Genomic DNA, 8,705 nt, shown 5'->3' on the forward strand with positions numbered 1-8,705 from the left:
AACTATTTAAGCTGCAGCTATAAAAGTCATAAAAAACCTGATATGCTAGCTACCATGCCCTTCGTTGAAGCAAAAACCCCACTTTCTCCCGAGGAGGCAGCTAAGAGGCAAAAAATCGACCCACCCAGCCCAACAAAAGAAGATTAAAGGTAACAATACTTTCAAAATTGAATTTGCTATTGTACTCTACATCTCCTTTAACTAAACTCAATTAAATATTGTAGACGCCACACCTATTCATGTAAGTTGATTGTCTCGACATCATTTGAAATCTCAACAAATCTAACATATAGATTATAGAAAATTTCAACTACTTCAGAATATAATTTTTTTGAAATATGTATTGTTGTAGAAAATGACATTTTGTTTTCGACATTCGCAGCATCTCAATCTCCACAAGTAAAGATAACGCTCATGCTCCCTTTTATTACATCTATATACTCAATGCATTCAGGTAACTAGAATGATCTTGCTCCTCTTTATTGCAAATTCTCAATTCCGCTTAGATTTCTGTCACAGATGACTACTCGCTTAGCTACTGGCTTAGGTGGTATCGCATGTCCACAAACATTTTGATAGCCTATAACAGCTTCATCACATGATATAACATGTACAGATGAATTTTACTTGCCTATACCAACATTGTATAATCGGTTACATAAAGTTTTTGTGTTTTGGCATAACCATCACAGTTTAGTGTACCAAACCTGCATGTTAATAGCTTTTGTATGTAACTAGCTCATAAATGAATATGTTGTCCTCCTTCCCGTGACAAAAATAATAGTTAGGCCCATACTTACATGGGCTTCTCCATCTAGTTTAAAAATAGTATAATTTACCTATATCCTGACATGTTTGTCAATATTTACCTAAAATCCCAACATTTTTTTTAATTTCGTAAAATTTCAATATTTAGCTGTTAAAGATACATTTAATTAACGTTAGATACATCCTAGAGATACATATAGTTAGTAAACTAATTTGCTTAAATTAAGGCCTGTAACAGTTAAATTTTCTTAAATAAAGCAATTAAGATAACTAATAATAGTAAATGCTCAATAAAATCCCACAAAAAAAGGTTATTTGTTTCTTATTCCATATTCTTAAACGAAATATCTTTCATTATCACTTTTCAGAAAGATTCTAACTTTAGTTTTTCACGTTTGTTGATTTTCTTTTACGTATCCACTCATCATCACTACATCAGATAAGTTTGCTAGTGAAATGTTGTTTGATGGGAATGTTGGTGCCGTAATGTGTTTGGAGAGTCCATCAGAAAGAGTTGTGGAATTAATTAGTTACAAATCTAGTTCTACTGCTTCTTTGCCTTTGTTAGATAGGAAGGGTAACAAGATCACTACTGACTGCAAACATAGTGATGTTAAGGTTGATCAAATCTACAAGGACAAGGGTACTCTGATTTCAGTTATGGCAAAGTTTGTCATTGGGCATTCTTTCAATTTCTATGCTAAGAGATTGGACAAGAAAAGGTATATTATGATTTTCTATGTATCAGTTGTTATTAACCTGTACAGTAATGTTATGGTGTTATGTTAATTAGGTCGAGATACATTTTTATGCTAAAAGATACTTTTTGCTCATCTTGTATCTAAGTTTATAGATTGATGTCTAGTTATGTATCTCATTGTGTTTTAGTGTAATGTATATCTATATACGAAGAAATCATAAAAGTATTACATTAGATACATGTTGTGCAAGTTTGTGAGGTATATGTATCTAGTACTCTGTTGTTTGACAGTAACTCAAGGTAAAAAAATTGAAGTTTTGTTTTAATTGATTCAGCTATGTCCTAGAAGAAGCACTGGATTATGCCACAAGAAATTATAGATGAAGTTGTGTTACCACCTAAATACAAATGTCCATCTGCAAGGCAAAAGAAAAACAGGCACAAGAAATCAAGTGAAACTATGACATTAAGCAATAATTGTTGCGGAAGATGTGGTTATGAAGGTCACAACAGACGCACTTGCAACTTCTTTCCAAAGGAGGAGTGATAATGTGGTTGACTGATGGATAATGTTAAGTAGTTCGTCAGTATGTTGCTAAGTTTTTTAATACATATTCTTATTTTTTATAAAATTTTGAGAAAGATATCTATCAAAATAAATAGTGACTTTGTTCCTTTGTTAATTAGTTATATATTTTTTCATGATATATTTTGTCGTGACACATCAATTAAAAATTAAGATATATTGAACTGAAAATGTTATTAAATAGTCTATTCGTAGTTCTGTCATGGTAAATGATAGAAAATAAATACATTCTTATAGGATGTATCTCCCTTAAATTATAGATATAAATTTACAAAATCTGTATCGATTGTAAAATATAAGTTGTCAATATTATTAAGATATAGTAATATAAGTTATGCTTTAATTTGTTATACAGGTTAGAGTCATACATGTAATCCTATTAACAAAAAGGGGTTATAGATACATAAAAATGTATTAATTTATTGGTTACTATGATTATATAGTAAAACATGTTTCCTTATAATAGATATCTACAATACGGTAAGATGTATCTCGTATTAATTAATAGATACAAGTTTAATAATTTGTATCGCCTATAAAATATAATGGGTCAATAGTTTTAAGAGTTAGTTCTATTAAGTTTTGTTATAATTTGACACGTTAGAGACAACATGGATTAATACCCATATATTTTAATATATCTTTCTTTAATTTAGATACATAAAATGTAAAATACTGTAAAATATGTATCAAACAGAATATCTGTAAATAGTGTAACCAAAAACATATAATGAAAACATAAATATATCTTTATATACTTTAGCATTTCGTTAGAATGTTAATGCAAATAGAAGTAATTAATCATTAAAGAAAACTTAATGTATGTTTATCTAAACACTACTAACATCATCAAAACATCAACAAAGTTTATATCATCAACAACATTTTTAATAGTCAACTAGTCAACAAATAAATAACTACTGAATACTCAAAACACAGTCTGTTTCTTTTGGTGTGAACTTGATCCTTGGCCTTGATGGATCTTCATTCTCACTAAAGTATTCATTCTCCGTTTTTTCAGATTTGTACTTGCACAAAAGACTAGCATATCGCAGACGATAGTATTGAGCATCAATTTCTGTAGATGGAATGTCTAATCCCTCGCTCAGATACTCGGTATATAATAACATTGAAAAAGTAATTTGCGGTAGTGTATCTCTTGATTGAAAAATTTTTGTTCTTGTATTTCTTCCTCAAGTAGTACATGATGACATCTAGATGTTGTTCAAATTGCAATCAAATGTAATATATCATACATCAGCCAACTGTGATGATTAAAACTGAAAGAGATACAAATTAAATGTTGTATGTATCTAATGTGATTAATGAAAGTGGTAGAAAATTGCTTCAGATAATGAACAAGATACATATTAATATAGATAGATACATGTTTTGTTATTATGTATCTAATACAAAATAAATTAAGGGTGCACTAAATCATGCACAGCCATTCTGCTTCAAGACTAAACTAGCACTGATCAACATTAATAATAATTATCTTACAAGATAAATTATTCCATAATTCTTCAAGGAAAATGTTGCACATCTCTTTACAGGCTATAAATTACTGAACCTCTTATCTCCTCCAACATTTACTAACAACATCATGGTGTTAGTTTATGATTTATAGGTGATTAGTTGAAGGATATAGAGCTTTAGTAATTTATAGTTTTACTAAAATTAAGAAGTCACATCTTAAGGTTACCTTCTCAGACATTATGGCATCATCGCTCAATTTTTAATTTGATTACTTAAGAGCAGCCTGAATTTTTCTGGAGGCTTTGCAATCTTTGAGCCTAAGCATGAGTTCTTTTAAAAATATTTGTCTTCTCTTTATGTATAGCTTAACATGATCGCACCACTCCCTGTGATTTTGAAATTTAATTATTATAGAATAACATAATCTAAAATAATCAAATTTCAAAATAACAGAGTGATAAGTGATGACACATCAAGCTATCCATAAAGTCGAAAAAAAATCAGGCTGCTCTAAAACCACAATATCACGTCAAGCTATACACGAAAACAATACATCTAAAAAGCCCAGGATGCTCTAAAATAGCAAATTTCATAATCAATAGGACTACAGTATCACATCAAGCTCCAATGGCACAACGGTATTCCAAACGATCACTTTAAGATACAAACAAAGACAAGACATGCTTTAGGAAAACCTCAGGCTTATCTAAAATAGCACATTCATAATCAATGAGACTACAGTTGAGTCAAGCTCCAATGGCACCACAATATTTCAAACGATCACATTAAATTATACACAAACACAATACATGTTTACAAAAACCTCAGGCTGCTCTAAATTAACCATAGAGAGAGATCAATCAACCTAATCTATCCAAGAAACAATACAGGTAATCAAAAAAAATAAATTCAGACCACTCTACAGTATACCAGCAAATCACGTAAAACAAAAAAAATATAAATGATAAAATTAATTGAGTTGCAACAAATCTACATTAAGATATTACAATATATACAAAAACTCTAAGAACGTCATACATTAGATACAAGATAACACAAATGTATCTTTAAGCTTAAAAAATGTGTATCTTAGAAGAAAAACATGTATCTTGTATAATACGACTTTCAATAACATTTAAACAACATTACATACATTTTAAAGTATTAACAATAAGTCACAGATACAAATTAACACAATATGTATCTTAAAAAGAAAAACATGTATTTTAAAATAAAAAATATATATCTTTTTTCATAAGACTTTCATAAAAATTTAAACAACACTATATACAAATCAAAGCATTAACAATAACTCATAGATACAAGTCAACGTAACATGTATCTATGTACTTATGAACTTATATTTTTTGTTATATTAAATTCAATAAAACATCAAAAACACAAGATACATATAAATTGATAACAAAAAAACATATAAGCAATAAATTTCTAAACATATCATACAAGTCAAAATATATATCTCGACCTAATATTCAACAGATCTAAACATGTAATTACCTTGGAAAGTTCATATCTGAAAATTACTTCGACAATTCTTTTTCTCTTGACGGGAGCTTTACTTCACGAACTGTTGAATCCCCTTTTCTTAGAACCACTTTTTTTTTTGGCCTTCTTATCATGTTTTTACCGCAATTTCTTCATAATTTGGGGATCATTTTTGTGCTTTGATCTATTTTCATCAAAGCCAACAAATTTGTAATCAAAACTTTAGGGAATGAAATTTACAATTTCTAGAGATCTTTGATACTTTCTAATTGAGAAAATTCAAGACTAACAAAAAGTAACAAATTTGTATTCATAATGGTAATTCAAATAATAAAGCCTAAAAAATGAACAATCAAATAAATTGTTCAACCAAAATACTAAAATTTCACTTTAAAAAAAGAATGAGCAAGATATTTTTTTTTTTTTAAGTAAAAAAGGATTAGAAGAAATAGAACCTGATTTTAAAAAGAGAAATTACCTTACTTCAAAGTTTTGAATTAAATGAAGAAAATTGATAGAAACCGCATCAAAAATTGTGACGTACAAAAAGAAGGAAGTGTTATTTTTTAATAAAGTATCAACTCTTAATTGTAGGTTGCAACTTGTATCTCAACTTTATTAAAAAATATGAAATATTAGAATTTAAGTAATTTTTAAAAAATCGAGGGATTTTAAGAAATTTAAAAACTTACGTTGTTTATTTAGGTAATTTTTTCTTAAAAATAAATATCAAAAACACTTGTAACACAGTAAAAATAACCCGCTTGAGCAGTAAGCAAAGCCCGCAAAAATCAAGAGAATGGCAATCTGTTTTTGAAGTCCAGACCACCCACTTAAAAACTAAAACTAATCCAACGATAGAACCGTTGATAATCTTGCCTGCGATAGAACGAAAATCATATTGGCTCTAAAAGAAAAAGCCAAAAACTATATGCATCTTGTAAATTAATACTATAATTTTATAGACCTCTTTTCAAATTAAGAACGATAACGCTAACATTATCAGAACTGTGCCTAGCCAAAGCCAGCCTTGTCAGGAGGATTGACGCATCAGTGCAAGCCTGGTCGGAGGAGCTCTGCCCAGCAACCGTCGGAGTGACATCATTTGTCGAAGACCCTGCTGCCCTCCCAGATCGCAAGAACATGCGAGCCACGCCACATGCCGTCTCATTTGAGACGGCGTCCCATAGCCCATCTCTGCCTAATATCAAGCACTCATCCTCTCCTGTTCTCTCCGTTATGGTCACCTCCGGTTCAGATGTAACATATGGTTTTAAATAATTGTCAATTGATAAAATGTTCCAAACAAGTATAAGTTGATGTCGTTTTACAAATATAAATAGGTCATCGATTAAACCAGTACTAGTAGATAAATTATCTTCTTAGTTTCTTATCTACCCGGATTTTAAGTGGCAATTGTATGACCTCCATCCTATTTTATGGTGATAGTTTGACCGGGCAAAAAGGTTATAGTTTGACTGAGCATAAAATTTAAGAAATAAATAAAAAAAATTATACTTTTTATCAAATTATCTTATATTAAAAAATATATTATCACTGTTTTTAATTAAATGAGTTATAAATGGGATCAATGAGAAAAAAAAGTGTATTGTATCTTTGAAAAGGAGACTTTAAATTAAAAAGAACAGTTAAGTTTCCCAATTAAGTGCTTTAAGTTAAAAAAGTTTAAAAATTTTAAAAGTTAGGTAAAAGAGATTAAAAAAAGTTCAATTTTTTAACATTTTCACTCCAACAATCAGAACAACTAACAACTTTAATAATTATTTAGACAGTAAATGCAATTATCGAACAACATACTAAGTGACTTTATTTCTTTTAACTTTAATAATATTATGAAATAGCAAAATTACCTTCTGAATTATATAAATTTTGTTTTTTTTCTACTTGAGTGGGGGTCAAGTTTTGGGTCAGCATCTCTTTCCATGTAGCTTCCTCTGAGCTTTCAACCTAGTTCTTTACTATCTCGTGCATTCTATCTTTACATCTCATCGCCGCCTACAGAAATAATCATTGAACAAAAATGGCAAAAAGCCGCAAAGCGGAAAATTGCATATATAAAAGAGAGATGTAGATATTAAGGTTAATTACATGAGCGCAGCCGTGGCCGTGTAGAGACCAAAGAAATGTAAGTTGCTGGACTTTTCATGTTTGTCCTGAAGAAACGAAGGATAGATCGACATGGTATCTTCCATATCTCTTCTCCTTCCACAGACAGATGTCATGCCGAACTTTGGACTATCGGATCCCCCTTGGCGTTCAATATTCGACGACATTGAAGCAGATTCCGACAAATTCGTTTCGGTTTCTTTGTTCTCTGTTGCCTTCTTTTCACCCATCTCATTTTCACTTCGGCAGGGAAGCGACAGTGGCAAGGAAACAATCCTTTCCAAGTTGGATCTCTTTTGTTTAATGTCATAAAAGTTTTTACAGAGACAGTTTTCTCTAATTTCTGTCTCTTCCTTCCATTCTCCCTAGTTGGACCCAGCGCCACGTCGCTGGCAATAAATAGAAACGGGTGAATTTCCATGCGTCGCCTTCTTGCGCCTTCCGTACTCGGTTCAGTTGGAGTTACAGTTTTAGTCTCACCAAAATACATTCCGCAATCAAAAAGAAAATATACCTACTCTTGTGTTTGATCAATGGCTAAAAATTGTCGAATTCAATCAACAACTAATAAAAGAGAGTGCTATCAATTAGACGAAACTCTAAGATGTATAAGAAATCATATTAAGCATCATGGAGGCCATAATTATAACAGGAGAGGAGCCGAGGGTAGAGGCGGCCTACTTCTGGGCAACTGCCTGTCAGTGACGCGGGCAGACATTTAAAAAAGTATAGTTGGTGTCATATAGAACTAGAACTGAAATGTGGAGAGATCTTGACCGTCAATTTGTATTCACAAAAGCTCTTCTTAGACCACGTGTAAAGAAATTTTTTGGTGGATAAAGATGATCAATGAGCTAACTACACGAATTGTGTGTAACGACCTTCTTTCTCTGACACGAATCATGAGAACTGTTTTTATTTTTTAATTTAACCACGCTCTGTTAAATTATTAGAGAAGAAAAATGTTTTTCTAAGAAGGATAGTCACCACGTGGCTGGATCATAGAATTAGATATTCGTGTTTGTTTTGTCCTTCTATTTTCACACATTTTATTCTACTAATTTAATGCATGAATCTTACATCAAATAACATAATTAATTATATATAAAAAAATAAAATCAATTTTATATATATATATATATATATCTATATATATATATTATTCTTCATTTTCTTTGACCTTCCAATAATTTAAAGATATACTACTCTCCAAATCTTCAAAGTGAAACATTACCTATCAATTTATCATCAAAAAATTTACAAACGCATAAAAAAACAATATCTAAATTAAAATTTAGGAGTTGTCACAAATTATTTTTAAATTCTAGCTTTTTTTTCATCCTTCAATACACAATAAAAGTGAGACTTCACATTATTTCTATGGTAATTAAATATATGAATACATTTATTATCAAAAAAAAATACACAAAAGATTCGAGATGGATATCCCTCGCCTACAACTTTTTCAATCAGAGCTTGTTGTATCAGTATAGATAATCTTAATTATTTGTCATTAATTACTCAAGTTATTATTCGATT

The 8,705-nt window shown here is 30.3% G+C and overlaps 1 pseudogene; it reads right to left on the reverse strand.

The window, feature by feature from the left end:
• Window positions 1–2,836: 2,836 nt before the first annotated feature.
• Window positions 2,837–8,045, reverse strand: LOC107865243 (annotated as a pseudogene).
• Between the last annotated feature and the right edge of the window lie 660 nt (window positions 8,046–8,705).

This window comes from Capsicum annuum, chromosome 3 (genome assembly GCF_002878395.1).
Source record: "Capsicum annuum cultivar UCD-10X-F1 chromosome 3, UCD10Xv1.1, whole genome shotgun sequence".
NCBI classification, from domain to species: domain Eukaryota; kingdom Viridiplantae; phylum Streptophyta; class Magnoliopsida; order Solanales; family Solanaceae; genus Capsicum; species Capsicum annuum.